Source organism: Crinia signifera, chromosome 5, assembly GCF_055691185.1.
Source record: "Crinia signifera chromosome 5, ASM5569118v1, whole genome shotgun sequence".
NCBI classification, from domain to species: Eukaryota; Metazoa; Chordata; class Amphibia; order Anura; family Myobatrachidae; genus Crinia; species Crinia signifera.
The window spans coordinates 106,790,457-106,812,821 of NC_139221.1; the positions used below are offsets into that span (position 1 = coordinate 106,790,457).

Sequence of the window (22,365 nt, forward strand, 5' to 3'; positions counted from 1 at the left end):
ATAGACACAAAATTTGGTGTTGCAAGTAATGAAATCAACAATATCAAGCATTTTGTTGGTATGTGGGGCCCGATATTGTTGAGTGATTCAACAATATCGGGCCCCACATACCAACAAAATGCTTGATATTGTTGATTTCATTACTTGCAACACCAAATTTTGTGTCTATCTGATAGAGTGTTCATGTCAAAAGGTGTATATCGGGAAAACCACCCGACAATTGAAAATTAGATTAGCTGAACACTGTCCGAACATTACCAAGGGTGTTGAGTCCCATAATGTTTCTTTACATTTTAAAAAAATGCATGGTGGGGACACTAAACATATTGTTAATTTTTGTGGTATAAAGCTTGTATCTGAACATTGGAGAGTTAATGATAGGGATAAAAAATTATCACAGGAGGAAATGAGAACTATCTACTCTCTTAATACTATTGAGCCAGCAGGTTTAAATGTGGGGTTTGAATTAAAATGTTTTTTGTAACCCTCTGTTATCCCCATCTTCTAATATTTTTTTCCTGTTTTAATATGATTATTGTATCCATTTTTTAATAATTTGTTATTATTGATTAATGTACCACACACTAATATTTGTTCTTCTACTCTGTGTTGTATGTCATGGAACAATTGGAGAAATTCAGTGCACAACCAGAGAAAAACGACCAAGCAAAATCTTGATGATATATACCAGTGAAACGCATAGCTCCTTTTCCAGGAAGCAATTTGCGTTCCATTCAGATCCAGCAGACGTATCTAATAAAGTTTTGAGGAGAGCGCGACAGCGCGAGCACAGAGGACACGCAGGACGCGCAACAGGAAGTCTGTAGCGTTCCAGCGTTACCGGAAGTGACGCAGGATGACGCGCTGTGCGTGTCATTAACCAGGAAGTACGGAGAACAGCGTAAAACTTCATCAAGCTGCAGAAACAACACAGCTGTTTACACCTAATACGCGTAAAACCATGAATGGACTTATGCTGGATCACTCACTCGCATTTATTGTGTTACTACTGATATCCTGTGAGTTTTTTCATTTTTGCTGCTGGTCTATATTTATAATTATTTACAATATTGTTAAGGATTTTAAATGTGCTTTTTTATGATTGTTAAAGATGCATTGTATGTATTGTATTTTCCATGTTTTTGGTAACACCCAGCACATGGCCTTTTAGGATGGGGTATATAAACCCTGTATGTGGTAGTATTCTCCACACCTTGAAAAAGGGCTTATTCACATAGCCCGAAACGCGTTGGTGGTTGGAGGAGGTAGAGAAATACCCTAGAGGTTTGTGGTAGGTGCTGGTTACCATCTTCAGCAACTGGGCGGCCTTCTATCCGGATTGGGAGGTAACCCAGACCACCACACACCTTGGGATTTCCTTCCCACTTTTTATTCATCTTTTATGTCTTTTTATTGTTGATGGAAATAAATGTTTTTGGATACGGCAAGAATTCCATGAAGTAAGCTGTCTTCTTGTGGGAGCGCGGAGGCTAAAGAAACCTTTCCATGCACATAGGGCACCTGATTCTGGTGAGTCCATTTTTTCATGGGGTCCTGATGATCTACTGATTTGACATCGGCACTTATGTATGCAGAGGTTGTGGAGACTTAAAGAAACCATTACGGGCACATAGGGAACTTTACCCAGGTCAGTTGTGGTTGTCTTTAAGAACGACTGGACAGAAGGAGGGAGATTCAATTCCATCCCCTTTGGTGATTGAGATTCACATATCTCTTGAGAGGAGACTACAGCGCCATTTTGGAATACCATTTGTTGTGTATTGCCAGACGGGACAAGCTCCATTCAGAGAATAAAGCCTCCCTGTATGGTCCAGGCATGTAGCAAACACCACAACGGTCCGGACCATGTCCCTGGTGATAGCTATCACAGGCACACAACATGTCATCATGACAACATGATGTCGACATTGTGAGAAATGTACTCAATGTACAATCTCAGTGTAACTGGATGAATTTGCTATTAAATCTTCACAGTGTCCCAAGGGTATGAGAAAAAGTAAAACTCCAGAGGGTAATGCATGTGCTGGTTTGTATCTGGCACAGGCTGAACAGGTTTTAACATAAGCTTTAACCTTTCTTGACACACAAGGCCAAGAACATTTTGGAAGATCTAGAAGCTAGGGACACCAAAATAATGATGGCACTGTACAAGGCACTGGTTAGCCCTCATCTAGAATTTGGAGTACAATTCTGCGCTCCACACAACAAAAAGGACATTATAGAACTGGAAAAAGTTCAGAGAAGTGCAACCAAGCTAATAAAATGGCTGGAGTCATTAAGCTATGAGGACAGATTAGCCGAATGAGGAATGTTTACACTGGAAAGGAGAAGTTCACAGGGAGTCATACTTAACGTGTCCAAATGTTTATTTTACTTGGAGCCTGGGGTGGTGCTCCAAACACCCTGTGCAGTGACCTAAATCGTGCATAGGGGGCGTACATACATATGGACCCTCTCCCAAAGGAGAAGGGCCCCCTTACTCCCCTAATAGTATTGTCTCTTCATTATTCCCCTATCAAGATGATAGCAAAGGCCTAACGCCAATATGCCAAGAAGGGAAAATAGGGATCAGTGGGTCCTCCTCGCCGAAGCTCAGAGAGACCCTCGGTAGGCTTCCCTTCACCTTTCGGCTCGGAGTCAACCTCGGGGACTGCAGCTTTCCCCTGAAGGAGAAAGCTTTGGTATGTGGGGAGTGGGCAGCCCATAAGGGTCATACACACCGCCCAAAAAACATGACCAAACAAACGAAAAATGGAAAAAGTGACAAACATGAGAGGGGTGAAGAGATATGAATATTAAATGAGACATCAGCCAGAAGGCCGGTGTGGGGTTGTAAAGATTATCCTACCCAGCCAAAAGGCCCAAGTAAGGACGTGCAATGCTAACTGAAAGGGAAGTGCGCAGTGCTAGTGACAAAATCATTCTGGTGGGGACACCAGTGAACGTTAAGGCACCTTCAAGTTTCCCCGGAGGCACGCTACACCTCAGGCTCTAAGCAGCCGGCCAGTCAGCATCCGACCAAGTGTTTCTATGCTCTTACCGAGGGTGTTTTCTAAACCATGGCATGGGAATGGATACTCCACTGGGCTTTTCCATTGGCTCCCTTGAGGGTTGAGGACCCCTCGAAAGAGAAATCTACTCAGTGTTTCTCGCATCCCATGGTTAAGGTTCTAAGCTGGGCTTTTCGCTGACTCCCCATCAGAGGCTATGAACCTCTGGAATGGGAGCAATCTACTCAGTCCCAGTGTTTCTCCGCTCCTTGGGAATGGATACTAGACTGGGCTTTTTGCTGTCTCATCCTTCAGGGCTACAGACCTCGTCAAGAGAACCACCTACTGGGCCCAGTGTTTCTTCCCTCCCTTACCAGTGGATTTACAGAAACAACACCTCCCACCATCTGGCAATGGTGAAGGTACTCAGCCAGACTGTTCCCTGCCCCGAGCATGAGGGGTCGCATACCCTCCACCCATTGGAGCAGTTACTCAGTCCAGCCTTTCTTTATTCTTCTGCCAGGGGCTGGTCCGCACCCACTGATAAGAACAGATACTACACTTGATCTTAGCCAAAAGGCAGAGAAGCGATAAACATGTACAAATATATCAGGGGACAATATAACAAGCTGTAAGACACCATATTTGATTTGAGGTCAGAGACTGGGACATGTGGGTATGTGCTCAGAAAGGAGGAGGGAAGATTTTGTACCCTTCAAAGGAAAGGTTTGTTTACAGTCAGGGCAGTAAAAGTACTGAACTATCTTCCAGAAGAAGTGGTGTCGGCAGACACAATAAATACATTTAAATTAAGGTTGGAAAAGCATTTATTGGATAAAAAAATCCAGGTGCACAACCGATAAACATAATTTAGCCCAAAGTGAAATCAAAGTAAAAATGTAAAAGGGGATTTAACATTTAGACAACACCCTCTATAAGGTCCTGTAAAATGTTAAACTTGATGGAAGTCTCCGTTCAACCTAAACTACTATGTTACTATGGGCCTTATTCTGGTCTGTGCGTACATTCGCTCACTCTTTCGGATGGCGTTTTTTAGCCGTCTGCGCATGCGTGGGGAACGCTATGCGCATGTGCCACGCATGGTCTCCGTACTTGTTCTCACTAATACCGTACAGAAATGTGCACCGCAATCACTCGGGAAATATGGGCGTATTATGGGCGTCATTCGGAAATACACAGGGGCGTAGTTTCAAAGTGGGCTAAACTGGGCGTAAACATGGGCAGACACGAGGGATTGCACTCATTCTGGTAGGCGTGCATTCGGACAGCACAACGAATGCACGCGAACCAAAAGGCTAGAAATTTGCGGTGTTCATAAGCAAGTATTGCTTTGCGGACACCACTCGGTCATGCGCTAGGCAATCGGAACGCCTAATCACTACGGGCGCACCTCAGCTGAACACAATACAATCCACTCCTTTACTCATTACTCATTAATTACACGCTTGTCAGTGCTTCAATTGAAACCATTGCAGCTTAAATGGACCATTACTAAACACACAAATATATGCTGCACTTTGGACACACATTTACACTGCAACCAATGGACAGAACTTACTATCACTAATAGAAATAGACATGTCACTTCTACATGTAACAATTAAACCACACATTTGGAGTTAAAAATATACATTTATTACAATAAATTAAAAAATAAAATGGAGACTTCCGGCTCCGCCCCCCGATGTGAGCGGACGCACTCCAGGGGAGCTCCGTTGCCGCACCTAATAACACAGAGCCAGAAACGGGAGACAGGACAGATCACCCACCCAGACGCCCTGCCAGGCACTCCAGGAGGTGGACACGCTTCGCGACCCTCTCTGATGGCGTCTAAAACCGCCAAACAAAAGGCTGAAAAGAAAGCAGCCGAATCCAAGATGGCCGCCGCACTCGAGGCTACGCAGGGCTCACAGGTAAAATCCTCACTAACACCCCTGCTGCCCCAGCAGCAAAGCGCTGCAGAGGACAATGATTCCCCAGAATTATATGCCACTGTGGTCAAAGCCATTCAGGCTACTATGGCTCCTCTGATGGAGGCTCAGGCTGAGAAGTTTACAGCAGCCATACAGGACATCAAACAGCAGCTGAAGGATATAACCAGAGGGCAGAGGGAAACAGACAGTAGGGTGGGTGAAATGTTTAAGGACGTTTCAGACATGAAGGTGACTAACAGTGATCTGCAACAGAATGTTTACCAGCTTCAGAATAAACTGGACATGTTGGAAAACAGGTCCAGAAGAAACAATCTGCGAATAGTGGGATTGGATGAATCTCTTAAGGGGCCTGAACTTTTCAGCTTCCTAACAGACTCGCTACCAGATATGCTCCAAATTAAATCTGAGTGCACGGGCATGGTAATAGAGAGAGCCCATCGCCTGGGCCCCCCCAGAAAGGTTCCTGACAGCAGACCTAGGGTAGTGATTTTTCGCTGCCTGAATTTCTTGCACAAGGAGGCGATTTGGTCGGCCTCCAGGAGGCAAAAAGATCTTAATTGGAAAGGGTCGAAGTTCATTATTTTTCAGGACTACTCTGCGGAGGTTACAAGGGCCCGTAGGGAGTTCACTCCGGTTTGCGCAAAACTATTCGCAGCAAATATAAAGTTCGCTCTACTCTACCCGGCCAGGCTAAGGATCCATGAGGGAGACTCCTTCAGGGACTTTATGACGGCTGCAGACGCAGCAGGTTACTTGGCGGAGAAAAACGCAAGCCCTGACCCGCAGGGAGTACCCTTACTTGAGTATTGACATAGTTGGTTTATAGCCCCCAAGTTAATACCAGGAACTCATGCAGGACTGCTGCTTATTTGATCAAAATGGGCTCGGCTTTTGTAACTAGAGAGACAGTATCCGCAATGGTCGATGGGGGAGACGGGGAGCACTTCGTATGTTAAACCCCTTATCCCTGCATAGACATGTTCCAGCGTCGCCTCTCCACAAAAGAGGTTACAGCAGCAAAAGCGGAAAGAGATGCCCATAGGGGTGGGGGTCAGGAGGTGTGGGTTTCATGGCACAGCTCTCGATATGGATCTCAGCCACCCTCCCCCTCCGAGTCCAATCCAGTTTGAATCCATTAGTTGCTATGATTGTTTCAAGACGTCATTGTTTAAAGTCTGTGATAACTAACTCTCGTGTTCTAAATGTTTCAAGATTTATATATGTACATTTAGGTACAGGTGCAAAGGTGTCGGCTAGGCGCGACCCTGAGAATACCTGATAATTCTATGGTTGGTATGGTGGCCTCCTATAGTAGGCCCGGAAGTTCTATTATGTTTCTAACTCAAAACGTCATACGATTTGGTTATGACATTTCTTTGTCCGGTATGTATGTCCCCATGTATGTCCATGTATATCCTTGTGTTTCCTCCCACGCCCCCCATTCCAGATCTGAATTCCTAATTTCTACTTCTCAAATGTTTGAAAAATGTCTAGTTTAAAAGTTGGCACTCTAAATGTGGGTGGGATCAATACGCCAGCTAAAAGGAAAAAAATTTTGATATACCTGAATCGGTTGAAAATGGATTTAATGTTTTTACAGGAAACCCACCTCCTCCCCCCTGAGATTTTGAAGTTAAACGGGACACAATGGAAGGTTTTAGCGTCTGCCCATTTCAATTCTAAAGCCAGAGGTGTTGTGGTATTAGCCAGAAAGGGATTAGAAGTTGAGGTCAAAAGGGTGGAAGCAGACCCGCAGGGGCGTTATGTGCTGTTAGAGGTAATGATTCAGGGGCAGAATCTAGCACTGTGTAATACATATGGGCCTAACTCAAAATCTAGAGAATTTTTTGATATCTTATCAAATAAGATCCAGGAGTTTTCCACAGCAGATTTGATTCTGGGAGGGGATCTAAATATCGCTGCCTCAACATTGTTAGACAGGAATGTAACACCGGGTGATAGGAGTCCAGTGGTCAACCCGATCTTTACCCAACTACTGCAGCAATTACACCTGGTTGATGCTTGGAGGGCTTGTTACCCGACAGAACGTGAATACTCGTGCCTATCAGCGGCGCACGGTACCCTATCTAGGATAGACTACGTGCTGACCACGACGGGTCTGTTCTCAAGGGTCATTGACGCAAACATAGAACCTATATGTATTTCGGACCACGCCCTATGCTGGGTCACTTTGGCCACAAGGGTAGATAAGGGCCCAATTAGGCAATGGAGGTTTCCCTCCCACCTCTGGAACTTACCTCCTTTCAGGAACATGTTGGAGACAGTGTGGTCTGAATACGTGTCTAACAATGCAGAAATGGAACTGGAAAACCCCATGCTATTTTGGCAGGCATTCAAACCAGTAGTAAGGGGCCACATTGTCTCCTACTGTAAGCTAAGAGAAAAAAACCTGAGTTCGAAATACTTAGAAGCCCAACTAGCACTGACTAATGCCTTCCAGACCTATAAACAGGTACCATCCCAAACAAATAAGGTAGAATACCTGAATGCCAAGCAGATTTTTGACAACATCCTGACCACCATGGAGGCTAAGTACTCCTTTCGCAGAGATGCAGCCATTCACAGATTTGGAAATAAACCGGGTAGACTTTTGTCAAATTTATTGAAAGGCCAGAAACCAACTCCCGTAATTCAGTCAATTAGGTCTCCTGATGAGAAACTAATAAGACAAGCGGCAGGAATAACTCAAGTCTTTAGCGACTTCTACTCGCAATTATACCGCGCTCCGGAGGTGAATAGGGAAAAACAAGAGTCCTTCTGGGCCAAATTGAACACCCCCAAAATCTCAAAAGACCAGGCAGAAGCCTTATCCCTACCAATAACAATAGAGGAAATAATGGAGTCCATAAAATCTCTTAAATCAGGAAAATCCCCAGGCCCTGACGGGCTCACTAATGAATTTTACAAGATCTTAGCCCCAAAAATTAGTTCCCCCTTAGTCAAAGTATTTAACTCCATCCTGTCAGGATCACAAGTACCATTATATTTCAATTCGGCTACCCTTAGAGTTCTTCCAAAACCAGGAAGGGACCTAGAACAACCGGGATCCTATAGACCAATTTCCCTACTTAACTCTGACTATAAGATGCTAACCAAGATCCTAGCAGAAAGACTAAAAAAAGTCTTGCCCTCTGTAATACACCCGGACCAGACGGGGTTTGTGTGGGGACGTCAGTCGGTGGTGAATATTCGAAAAGTGCTTGCAGTAATGGAATGGATAAAAAGTCATCCCACAAATGGTTGTAATGTAATCCTCACGCTAGATGCTGAAAAAGCTTTCGACATGGTGAGTTGGGACCATTTGTTTGGATCTTTGGATAGATTTGGGTTGCCAGAACAGTTCATCAAATGTATACAAAACCTTTATCACTCCCCCTCTACCCAAGTGTTGGGCAATGGGTACCTGTCCCCACCTTTTTATATTCAAAGAGGCACAAGACAGGGATGCCCGCTGTCTCCACTGTTGTTTGACTTGGCACTGGAACCTCTGGCCATAGCCCTGAGAGCATCGACCCAATACGAGGGGATCAGGGTGGGCTCTATGGAGACCAAACTTGCGATGTTCGCAGATGATATGCTGCTGTTTGCTTCAAATCCCTTAATATCCATTCCAGCTATAGTCCAACTAATAAATGATTTTAGCTCATTTGCAGGGTACAAAGTCAATTATACCAAATCTGAACTGTTGGTGCTGTCTGGCGACCCGGAGCTGTTCAGGAACCACCCAGACATAAGCCAGTTCCCGCTGGCGGCGTCCTCATTCAAATACCTCGGAATACATATCCCAAAACGTATTGATCAAATTTATGATTTAAACTTCAAACCCACCCTGGCGAAAATCTCAAAGCAGCTTAAAGGATGGATGAATCTTCCCCTGTCACTAATGGGCAGGGCTGCAGTTATTAAAAGCATAGCTTTCCCTAAAATTGCATACATTCTCCAGATGTTACCACTGTCCCTGTTAAAGTCAGATAGCAGATCCCTCCAATCCACTCTCTCTGCCTTCTTGTGGGCAGGAAAAAAGGCCAGGATTTCTTGTGCCAAATTACAATTACCCAGAGAGGAAGGGGGCCTAAATATTCCTAATGGGGAGTTGTTTAGTAAGGCTGTGGGCTTTAGATACATAACCGACTGGCTATGGGGGCGCTCCATGTTTACCAATTATGATTTAGAGACCGCACTTATGCATCCTTACTCGCCAGGGGCTCTCCTACATTCCCCCAAAAATAAGATTCCAAGAGATATTATGGAAAATGTTTTATTTAAAGACACATACAAAACGTGGGTGACCACGAATAAAAAATTATCCAGGTGTCCTCAGGTGTCGACATTCACAACGTTCTGGGGCAACCCATTGTTTGTCCCGGGGCTGGATAATGCCACATATCTGAACTGGCGGGAGAGGGGCATCTCGGCGATAAGGGATGTGTATGATCCTGGTGGCGGGATGCTCTCTTTCTCGGCTCTGAAAGAAAAATACCAGCTACTACATACCCACTTCTATATGTACTTACAAGTGAGACACTTTATACAGACCCAACCCAGGGCAAAAGAAGGACAAATGGTAAATGACCCGATTCTCACCCTTCTTACAATCACCCGCACCTCCACATATAGACTTAAACTATACTATACTCACTTAACTAACTTGACAAGAGATAAGTTATGGGAGAAATCCCTCATCAACTGGCAAAAAGACATCCCCAGCATAAGAGAGGTTGATGACATCATGGTCCACCCCCTATCAACGTTTAAGTATTTATTCTCAGCTTCACTGCAAGAGGTGTTCTTTAAGATAATCTCTAGAGCTTACTTGGCACCGATACAAAGGGCGCACATAGTGCCAGACGCATCTGATAGATGCGTAAAATGCAACAGAACAAAAGCAACCCTGTTTCATAACCTATGGGAATGTGGTAGAGTGGCGAATTTTTGGAATAAGGTGGTAAATTTTGTGAATTTAGTTTTTAAGATTAAAGTGTCAAAGTCTCCAATAGCCTGTCTAATGTTAAACTTCAAGGAATGGGATCTGGGAATCTCAAAGAAATTGATCACTCCAATCCTATCGGTTATCCTATGTACTGCTAGTAGATTGATATTGAACCACTGGATAAAAAAATCCGCCCCATCGATCACGGAACTCAAAAGTGTTATTCTTAAAATGATATATATGGAAAGGAGAGCGACACTACCAGACGTGGAGAAAGGTGTTCTTCGTTTTTATAAAAAATGGGGCCTGTACATAGATCAACTGGATGAAAGTACGAAAGACCATATTCTGAAGCTGTTTGATAACACAACATGGTATCTGTATAGGAGAATATCTGATAGTATAACTGTATAGGAGTGATATATTTCTAGTTATGGTTTAGGAAATGGTGTAATACTTGTGTGCCAACGTCCTCTGAGACGAATATGCGAAGGAGAAATGCATTTATAGTCATATGTACACAATATATGGTGACAGATCTGGGGTAACCCCCCCCCCCCTCCTCCCTTCACCCCTCCTCTCCCCTCTGTGTGTTTATGCGATACCCTCTTCGTATGCATGTGATGAGATGAATGATTGTTTGTTTATATGCTCATGTGTATAATGTTCAGTTTTGTAATGTTTCTTAGACTTGTCCCCTGGGTACGGGAAAATTAGGACAGGATATCTTGGCTGTCCGCACTGGATGCGGCGCTGGGTACTCTTAGTTTATTAAAGGCAGGGAAGATTGAGATTAGACAAAGATCTGACATAGGCCCGATGTGAAAGTTTTCTAATGCCTGTGAGCACTGGTTTGTGTATTCTGATTTCTGTATACCAAGAGACAACTTATTGCGTAATCAATGTGAAATTTATGTTCTGAAAAAATTCAATAAATTGTTTAAAAAAAAAAAAAAAAAAAATGGAAAGCATGTTATTTCTCACATGCAACAAATTAAAAAGGTACCATGGCAGGAATGTTAAAAAATAAAGTAAAAAAAAACATATTTATGACATACATAGCCACAGCAGAATCATTAGGAACACATCAGGTGGCTTCACAACAAAAGTATAGCACCAACACTTTAAGTACAGCAGACAGTAATGGTAGCCGAAAGAGGCCAACAGGAGAACCAAACAAGACATTCGAACCGAGGGCATATGTGGGTACCCTCTGCACGGGATTGGACACAGGAAGCTGACACACACAGCTCAATGAAAGATTTGGGAAGACATAAGGGTGGAGATTAATGCGGACACAAGTTCATTTGCGGGCACGTTTGGCCCTGGTAGGCTCCTTGCCACGTGCAGCAGCTCTTCGGCCACGGCCACGTTCTGATGGTGGCCCAGGTGGAGCAGATGCTGGTGAGGGGGGGGGATGGTGTTCCCCCTCTGCCAGCAGGGAGTGCTGCTGGTGAGAATGCACCAGAAACGGATGACAATAGGGCCCTATTGCTGGAAACTAGCTCCACCATAAGCTCATTATGGTGGAGGAGGAGGTCATTTTGCCGCAGGGCTTGATCTGCCAGCACCTGCAGGCTTGCAGCCATGGCCTGCTGGGCCTCAGCCATAGCCTGCAGGCTCCCAGCTATTGTCTGCTGGGTGCTGACCAAACCCTGCATGACCTCTTCGGTCCTACGCATCCGCTCTGATGCTAAGTCTCCCTGCTGGTGAATCTGCCCAAGCACCTGCACCCACCTGTCGTATTCAGGGTCGGCCGGTGGCTGCTGCTGCTGCACATGCCTGCCACTGGTGGCAGGTGGCAGAGACTCCGCCACCTCCTCAAGAGATTCTTGACCAAGCAGGGGGGATGCTGGTGAAAGAGAAAATTACAATTACAACACATTCCAAGCAAATTAGTACCAACTACTTATGCCATGGCAAATAATTACCTTCAACAAAAGCAGCAAAGACTTCCGCTGGGGCCTCGCTATCCATTTTGCTCACCCCCTGGACCTCCTCTACTGCAATGCAGCACTCTGCCATCTCCTCCAGGGGGGTGAGCTTCAGCCAGCCTGGCATGAAGCCAGCCCCAGAGGTGTGGCTGTGTTCCCACCGTTTGGTCAATTTCTTCTTGAGGTTGGTTTTGAAGTCGTGCCACCTGCAATCAAAGTTTACATATTACTACATGTCACTCCTGATGTTTGCTGTAGCAACCATTGCAATCTGCAACAGATTACAACATGTGCTTCATTACACACAACTTACATTCTATTCAAATATACAAACAACCCTTAGAAGATACATTCACACTCACCCTACAATAACTATCGATTAAATTACATGGCAATCATGTCTGTGGCTCCAAGCAACGTGACCGGCCATTTACCAACTCCATCTAACATCTATTTTAAACATTACTGGTCTTTTACTGGTCAAATGTAACACACATGAACTTGCCTCTTCTTAACGTGCTCCACCTCACGAACTTGTGGAGCCACCGCATTAATCTCCGCAGTTATGTCCTCCCAAATCTTCCATCTCCTTGTGTGTGTCAACCTGTCCTGTGGACACTCGATCCAATCCCGTGCGCGGGGTACCAGTATGGCAAGCTCCTGCGGTTCGTATGCCATGTTCCTGCTGCTTGGTTCCTCCGTTGGCCTATTTCGGCCACGGCCACCTGTCGCTGTACTTGAAGTGCTGGCCAGTCTACTCTGTTGGGAAGCCACCTGTTGTGTTTCCAATGATTCTACTGAGGCAGAAGATGGGCCAGCTGCAGATTGGGCTGATGTGGATGGCCCAGCAGCCTGCTCTTCTCCCACTGGCTGGTCTGTGGTGAGGGACACATAGGAGGTGCTGGAGTCCAGGCGTTGAAAAAGTTCCTGGCACTCCTGGTCTCCTTCAGATTGAGATCCAGCCATGTTTGCAACAACTTTTAGGTTTTCTAGCACACCTTTATATACTATTTCTGTAATTGGCGTACATCAGCGACACCCTGCGTTCTGTGCGGCAGCGTTCCGTGCGGCAGCGTAGACCGTGCGGCGCATAGGCCACGCCCATACCAGCGGGAAAAAAAAACCAGGCATACTTGCTAAGTCTGATTTAGTAGTTAATGGCAGATTTGAACACCAATAAACACCTCAAACTGTGGCCAGACATGAAATGTATATGTGAATGTACATTTGTACTGTGCACTTGTTTGGTATGTACTACTAATGACACTAACCCATTCCATATGTAAATCCAGTCCACCACTCAGGCAATAGCAGAGGAGTAGCTAGGTGACATTGTGCCCGGAGCAGCAGTATGTTTCGGCGCCCCCCCCCCCCTTCCCGTCAATTTTCCTTCTTATAGTAATGCACCATACACATGATGCCACACAAATTTTAATGCCCATTATAGAATATACAAAGGGAGAGGGAATGCGCAAATATGAGTGGATAGGTCCAACCCGTATTGCACAATTATTCTGGCGCTGTTTATTTGATATATATGTTACACCACACTTGTGGTCTAATGTAATTAATCCACTGCTGCTGCAGGCGGCTTTATATGAGTTAGCTAGAGCTCATAAGAGAAACAAAGAGAAATGGGGTTTAAAACCACTTTGCGCTGCTAGTGGATATATTTTAACATAGAATACCACCAGACAGAATGATACTGGACACACTATTCAATATTTAAATGAATTTATAGAGAAAGATATATAAAAAAATATACACATAAATAATATCAAAAATTCATACAATAGTATACAATATTAAAAACATTAAACAATATGGCCATGTATAAGTCACGTTTGCAAACTGATAATTAGGAAAATACTCCGGAGTAAATAAATGATGAGGATTAGTAGCAGTCATTCATAGCAATTAGAATGCATAAGCTGGGGGAGGGGGGAAATGGGTATGGGATGAAGGTATTGGGCGTCAATGAGCCAGCAGCACAATCAAGAAATGTAGCACAGTCAATTGAAGCTTAAGCAGCAGGTTAGTGTAGAATATACCATATATCTCACCCTCCGTTGATGTTTTTTTGTGGAGGGGAAGCGTGTATCGGGGAGCTTCTGATGGTAATTAGCTCAACCCGACCACAGTGCAGAGATGATGCGGGGAGCTTTGGTGGATCTTACCGCTCTACCCGGGGTCCGGTGATATGGAAATATGCCCAGATAGCGTCCAGTGCAGGCGGCTGTAATGAAAGCCGAATTGCGGGAGGGAACGGGAGGAGAACCTCGACCGCCAGATGATGTTCACTCGCTGCTGCCAGATGACGGTGGATCACACAGATTTTCAAAGGACCGCGGCAGACCAGCTCGTGTGATAGGCGGTGGGATAGAGAACACAGGGGTTTGCAGACGTGACGTGACGTGGCCTGTGACGTCGACGCGTTTCGTCTCAATAGGCGGAGACTTTTTCAAGACGGATACATGTTACTTCCAAGTGTTGGTATTTATTGGATGTCAGCTACTTATTTAGCCAATGAGAGTATTGATTCGCATATATAGTCATTAACAATATACTAAGCAAGTGTGTCCAGTAATAAAACATTTCTATCGCAAAAATTAAAACATAAATAGCGAACATATGGATATTCATTACTCATAAATGGTCCAATGTTAGCAATATCTTGTTTTGCGGGATTTAATGAGGAGATCGCATTTAAAGGGATAGGCACAATATGTGATAAGATCAGAGAGAGATAAACATATTCATTAGCACAGAATATACAGAAAAGTTTTTTTAGAAACTAATTTCAGGTATAATTTACATCGAGTAGAAGGTAAAAAGGATATATATACATCAACCAAAATTTTTTGAAGATATGGTTATTCTTTTATTTTATTAAAATAAAAATAAAAATAAAGGTAAAGAGAGTAAGACCCCAAATTATATATGCATACACATACAAATATGTATATAAAAAATATATATATACATACATATGTATAAAATATTAAGAAGAAATAATAATAACAATTATAATAGTAATAGACAAATATTTTGTTCTGAATTATGAACATCATATAAAGAATCATCATATGAAATACTTCTATGGGAAAGAGTGTCCATAAATAATTAATTAATTTAGTAGCTTTATATAGCTCTAGATCCGTGGGAGCCAGGGGGAGTCCGGTCTGCAAACCCATGACGTCATGGGGGGATTTCTCCCAACCAAGCATCAAGGGTAGACCGCAATCTCCCTGGCCCGCACGGAGTGCAGACTTGATATGTAGGGACATAGCATCAAGGATATCGGTCAAGGGGGGAAAAGAAACAGTAAATTATATATAGACAGGAAGATAACATCAATCCATACAGGTAAGGTCCAACGCTTCGTTTAAGCCATGTGGATTGAGTGTGTCTAGCTTAAATATCCAAGAGGTTTCTTGGATATTTAAGCTAGGCACACTCAATCCACATGGCTTAAACGAAGCGTTGGACCTTACCTGTATGGATTGATGTTATCTTCCTGTCTATATATAATTTACTGTTTCTTTTCCCCCCTTGACCGATATCCTTGATGCTATGTCCCTACATATCAAGTCTGCACTCCGTGCGGGCCAGGGAGATTGCGGTCTACCCTTGATGCTTGGTTGGGAGAAATCCCCCCATGACGTCATGGGTTTGCAGACCGGACTCCCCCTGGCTCCCACGGATCTAGAGCTATATAAAGCTACTAAATTAATTAATTATTTATGGACACTCTTTCCCATAGAAGTATTTCATATGATGATTCTTTATATGATGTTCATAATTCAGAACAAAATATTTGTCTATTACTATTATAATTGTTATTATTATTTCTTCTTAATATTTTATACATATGTATGTATATATATTTTTTTATATACATATTTGTATGTGTATGCATATATAATTTGGGGTCTTACTCTCTTTACCTTTATTTTTATTTTTATTTTAATAAAATAAAAGAATAACCATATCTTCAAAAAATTTTGGTTGATGTATATATATCCTTTTTACCTTCTACTCGATGTAAATTATACCTGAAATTAGTTTCTAAAAAAACTTTTCTGTATATTCTGTGCTAATGAATATGTTTATCTCTCTCTGATCTTATCACATATTGTGCCTATCCCTTTAAATGCGATCTCCTCATTAAATCCCGCAAAACAAGATATTGCTAACATTAGACCATTTATGAGTAATGAATATCCATATGTTCGCTATTTATGTTTTAATTTTTGCGATAGAAATGTTTTATTACTGGACACACTTGCTTAGTATATTGTTAATGACTATATATGCGAATCAATACTCTCATTGGCTAAATAAGTAGCTGACATCCAATAAATACCAACACTTGGAAGTAACATGTATCCGTCTTGAAAAAGTCTCCGCCTATTGAGACGAAACGCGTCGACGTCACAGGCCACGTCACGTCACGTCTGCAAACCCCTGTGTTCTCTATCCCACCGCCTATCACACGAGCTGGTCTGCCGCGGTCCTTTGAAAATCTGTGTGATCCACCGTCATCTGGCAGCAGCGAGTGAACATCATCTGGCGGTCGAGGTTCTCCTCCCGTTCCCTCCCGCAATTCGGCTTTCATTACAGCCGCCTGCACTGGACGCTATCTGGGCATATTTCCATATCACCGGACCCCGGGTAGAGCGGTAAGATCCACCAAAGCTCCCCGCATCATCTCTGCACTGTGGTCGGGTTGAGCTAATTACCATCAGAAGCTCCCCGATACACGCTTCCCCTCCACAAAAAAACATCAACAAAGGGTGAGATATATGGTATATTCTACACTAACCTGCTGCTTAAGCTTCAATTGACTGTGCTACATTTCTTGATTGTGCTGCTGGCTCATTGACGCCCAATACCTTCATCCCATACCCATTTCCCCCCTCCCCCAGCTTATGCATTCTAATTGCTATGAATGACTGCTACTAATCCTCATCATTTATTTACTCCGGAGTATTTTCCTAATTATCAGTTTGCAAACGTGACTTATACATGGCCATATTGTTTAATGTTTTTAATATTGTATACTATTGTATGAATTTTTGATATTATTTATGTGTATATTTTTTTATATATCTTTCTCTATAAATTCATTTAAATATTGAATAGTGTGTCCAGTATCATTCTGTCTGGTGGTATTCTATGTTAAAATATATCCACTAGCAGCGCAAAGTGGTTTTAAACCCCATTTCCCATTATAGAATATGCCACACCGTAGTGCTCATTACACATTTTGACCTACACCGTAATGCCTAGTAGACATTATGCCACATACCATAATGGTTAAGTAACTGAATGCCACACGCCGTAATGCATATTGCACATGAGGGAGCACAAGAGGGAGAAAAAGAGAAGAGAGAGTGAGGGAGAGAGGGAGGGGAAAAAGAGGAGAGCGAGGAAGCGCAGGGGAGAGAGGTAAAAAAAAAAAAAGGACAGCAAGGGAGAGCAGGGCATAGAGAGTAAGGGAGCACATGAGAGAGTGGAGGGAGGGAATCAGGAGAGGAGAAAGAGGGGGTGGGTTGGGGGGGGGGGGAATGGGGGTGGAGGAGCCCTGGGGAGATGGAGAGAGAGAGCAAAGGAGCGCAGGAAAGGAAGGGGGACCATGGGGGGTGGGGGATGACTGGAGAGACAGGGAGGAGGGGGAAAGAAAAAAAGAGGCAAATGGGAAAGCGAGGCTGTACTTCCTAATTTTCCATTTCCGCACCACTGCTCCGCCCCTCTGCCTGAAAGTATAAGTTATTCACCAAGGGATGTCCTTACCAGCGCCTGAGAAGTCCCACTCCTTGCTGCCGCTGCCGTGTCTCCTGCTCTCACACTGTAGGGCCTCTGTTCTCCCGTGTACAGGAGCCGTCGCCGGGCCTGCTCTCCCACATAGATGCAGCGCCGCCGGGACTCCTGCTCCTCTACATGCAGGTGCCGCCACTGGTCTGCACACAGGCGCCGCTTGTCCTTCCATTGACACATGCAGGATTTTGAAAGGGGTAAATAAGTGGTTACAGAACCAATAATAACTGCCCCCACCCCAATAGATAGCTAGAATAACCCCTCATAGAAGGCATAGCCCCTCCATAGTTAGACAGCATAGCCCCCCATAGTCAGCATAGCCCCACATAGTCAACACAGCCCCCCATACACACCATAGCTAGTCCCACATCATCATCATAGCCCCACCACAGTTAGACAGCAGAAATCCCCATGTAGACAGCACAGCCCCCATACACAGCAAAGCCCCTAATGCACACCATAGCCTCACCATAGTTAGATAGCAGAACCCCCCATAGTCAGAACAGCCCTCATATAGACAGCACATCCCCCCCATATACAGCACAGCCTCCCCATACACACCATAGCCCCACCATAGTTAGACAGCAGAGCTCCCCATAGTCAGTACAGCCCTCCTATAGATAGACAGCACAGCCCCCATAGACAACAGAACCCCCCATAGACAGCATAGCCCCACATAGACAGCAGAACCCCCCCCATAGTCAGAACAGCCCTCCCACAGAAAGCACAGCCCCCCATACACAGCACAGCCCCACCATAGTTAGACAGCACTAACCCCCCCCCCACACACACACACACACCATAATCAGCATAGCCCCTCAGACAGAACACCCCCCAATCTGAGACCACCTCAAGCACAGTCCCCCCTCCCCCTAGGCAGCAGACATCACAAGGATCCTCTCCAGCCTTCCACTGTTCCACACACAGTCTGCAGACTTTGCAGGCACAAGCCTGGCCAGTGTGCAGATTCAATCCTCCCAGAACCACTGGCAGCCCCTGCCCCCCTACTCACTTTGTAAATAGAGTAGCCCTGGTGCCCATGTGCTCCTCCGTAGGTCTCTCCCCTCTCAGGCTGTATTTTATGTCGTCATCGTCAGCTTGAGGAGCTGCTCCCCCTGCCTGCCAGCGGCTGCATCTACATGTCACAGAGAGGCAGAGACAGCAGCCGCAGCAGCAGCAGGGAGGCAGGGGAGTCGGGACGGAGACAGAGGCTCTGCGCCTCTGCTATAGATTGCCGGGCGGCATCCAGAGGGTGGACCGGCGGGCAGCGAGTGTAGCGCCACGCTACTCCTCTGCGCCCGGAGCACACGCTCCGCCGGCTCCACCCTCGCTACGCCCCTGGGCAATAGTAATCAGTGCTTGCATCCAAATCACATGTGAAAGGTCTCCAAATACTGGCTTGATGCTAGGTACATTGAATTCCACATCTCTAGTGTGGGCCGGTAGAAGGTAAGTGTTCACATGGCACCATGGCCTAATATTGGGAAAAGGGATTGCACTACAGATGGGTCTGTTCCCATCCTTGCTGGCGGGTCGCCAGAACGTACGCGCTGGCGACCCGCCAGCAGCCTCGCCAGCGAGGAGACTGAGACGCGCGTGCGTCTCACGCGCACGCGCGTCTCAGTCTCCGTCGCTAGCGCGGCGGAAACCCTGTCCGTCTCCGCCTCAGGGAGACGGACGGGGTTAGGGGGGGGTTAGGGGGGATGCGGGCAGGCGGCGGGGACCCCGGGTTACCGCCGGCAAGCCGGCGGGGACCCGGGGAAACGTATGGAAGCGCCGTCGGAAGGGGACGCGCGCGCCTCTCGTGCGCGCGCGTCCCCTTCTCACGATCGCCATGGCGCTGGCGGGGGATGGCGGCTGGCGACGCCAGCGCCATCCCCTGCCAAGATGGGAACAGACCCATCTGTATTTGCTATGTTTCTGGTGTGTAGCTTTCACTATAATAAAGCTGTCTAGTTTAGTACCTTGTAGAGTTAGGTGTAACTGGCTGCTGATGCACACTAATTCACCTGTTGTTTTCACCCATGTTTGGTGAATGTAATAGATTATATATAATGGGTTGCAAACTTCTTTCACCCTGTCTGTTTTGGAGATACTAAGTATTGGCATGGTCTGCTCAACTATGCAAAGCTACAGCAAGTGTTGTTTTGCGATGCAATGGTTTAGCCGTCTGTTGTGGCGCATACACGCTGTTAATGACAAAATGAACAATAAAGTTAATACCAAATATCACTCTGAACAACCAATTACAGAACATGATTGCTTGAATTGTGCCATTGCTAAGATGGCGGCCTATGGGAGAGCAGCCCCATTCTCTGCTGCGGAGCTGAGGGCACTGGTCTCCGTTATGGAGACCAGGCTGGGGCGTGCGGGCCCTTTTATAACCAACCGGCAGAAGCGTCATGCCTATGCCGCGGCCCGCAGGTGCATATTCGCGCGCACCCAGGTGCGCAGGACCATCGCACAGCTGGAGCGGTGATAGTCTGATCTGAGGCGGCGCCAGCCCGAATTGCTCCAGCAAATAAGGGCCAGCATTGCACGATGTGAGTGTTTACACATTAAATGGCCAATTGTACATTAATGCTTCCATGACCTTTTTTTAGCCAATAAGGTAACATGGCTGATCACGAGTTAAACATGGCATACACTATATGTGTGGTACTTCATGTTTGACATGCTGTAATGTGGGTCTAATATGTCATTGTTTTTGCTGCATGATGAATGAACAAATCATGTGCCTTATTTAACACTCTGCATTTTGAATTTTCTTACAGCACGTGACCGTGCAAGACAGGCCCGTGAGCAGGGCTAGGAGGAGGTGGCCCAGGAGGAGGTGGCCCAGGAGGAGGTGGCCTCGGAGGTGATGGGCCAGGAGGAGGTGGCCGAGGAGGTCGTGGCCCAGGAGGAGCTGGCCGAGGAGGTCGTGGCCCAGGAGGAGCTGGCCGAGGAGGTCGTGGACGAGGAGGTGGAGGTTGAAGGAAGTGGTAGGTAAACATAAGGCATCATTAATAATTGGTGGTACTACTATTTGTTAGGTACCACTGCTGAATCTAGTCTGTTTTACTCTATTATTAATTAATAAACAAAAGTGGGTTACAACAGACACTCTTAGGGGTTATAGGCCCAAGCTGAAAACGTGGAATCTGGAGGCTCACGTAGGTGATGAGTGTTTATTTATGGAGGGCCTTTCTATACAAGCACAAATAAAACATCAATGGAGTATGGTCAGGCGTGATTTATAATGGAGTCACAAGTGGGCAGTTCCCCTGGGCCCCCCTCTAGCCAGTTGGCCCGTGTTGTTGCCATGTATTTTGCAAAGCTATTTTGTAGGATGGATTGCCTTTAGAAATTGTTTGGTGTATGGAAGTGGATTAGTGCTGCACTTTCACCTATCTGGCAATGTGACAATGATTCAGGAAGTAAGGGGTAGAAGGACTAGGCTAGCCTTTAAATGTGGTATCTATCCATCCATCCATCCATGTATCTATGTATCCATCTATGTATCTATCTATCATGCAGTTTAGCTATTAAGCAGTGGCATGCAGGTATATATGTATGGCAAAATGTGGCATGTTCTATTGGATGTAGCTTTCTAGTAGATTGGTGAGTGTTAAGGCAGGAGAAGTTTGAGTGAGGCTCAAGTGTTGTTATGATTTTGATACATACATTGGAAATTTTATCACTCACATATTCTGTAGTGTAAGCCACTGTGTGTGTGTGTGGGCCCATCTTTTTTTTTTCCATTACAAACAGTATTGCCTATGTAATTGTTTGTATGTATGAATTCTCATGCTGTAGGTACTTAGGATTGACTGTACAAGGTCAACCTGAATAGTATAATTAATGTTGATCCCCTTTTAACATGCCCACAGATAACCAGAGGCAAGAAGGCGAGGGGTTGAGAGGGGCCCTCCTCAGGCTGCGCCAGCACCTTCTGCACATGGCTGAAGAGGTCCAGAATGTGTGCGACCTCCTGGTCTGAAAAGTTAATTTAATTTATGTTAGTTGTTAATAAATTTTTGTCATAAAAGTTAGAAGTGGTCTGTGTGTTATTGTATAATTTTACAGTATAAGTATAAATATAAGTATATAAGTATAAATAGTGGTGTTTATTTATGTAAGGTGCAAAAGGGATATACAGTATATATAGATGGCTTTAGTGCATAAAAGTGGTTGAAAGTGAAGGGTAATGTAAAGATGTACATAGTGTGTTGATGTGTATGTGTGTGTTTGCAGGTGAAGAATAATTGATGATGTAATATGCATACATAACACATGGGCGTAAAGGGGCAAGAAAGAATGTTGTGAACTTAGCATGATGTAAGGGTTAATCTAAAGTGGTATTAAAGTGTTTAATTATCAATTAGATAAATAATAGATGACCATTAAAAACAATCCCTTTTGAATGAGGTTGCCTAATTGCATAAGTGGGTCATGTTACAGATTTGGGTGTTCTGATAATAGTGTTGAAATGTGCGTAAATACACCGCATCGGTGCGTACGGCCAGGTTCCCGTCCGTTCTGACGCGGTAAGACAGTGCTTACGCTGTAAGACCGTGCCGAATCTGTGCGTGTCCACCGCACATGCAAGGTTTGTATGTTGTCCGTAAACACGCCCTCTTCTTAAAGAGTGAGTCCGTCCGAATGCGGAGGCTCGGTCGGCGTTTCTACGGACGATGTCCGCACAGCGTGGC

The 22,365-nt window shown here is 45.0% G+C and overlaps 1 protein-coding gene and 1 pseudogene across 1 annotated transcript in view; both read right to left on the minus strand.

Moving 5' to 3' along the window:
* The window catches only part of SCGN (secretagogin, EF-hand calcium binding protein), a 115,035-nt gene that overhangs the window by 76,031 nt on the left and 16,639 nt on the right, over positions 1-22,365 (minus strand). The gene's annotated exons all lie outside the window — the stretch shown is intronic.
* Positions 3,467-3,603, minus strand: LOC146006081 (U2 spliceosomal RNA; annotated as a pseudogene).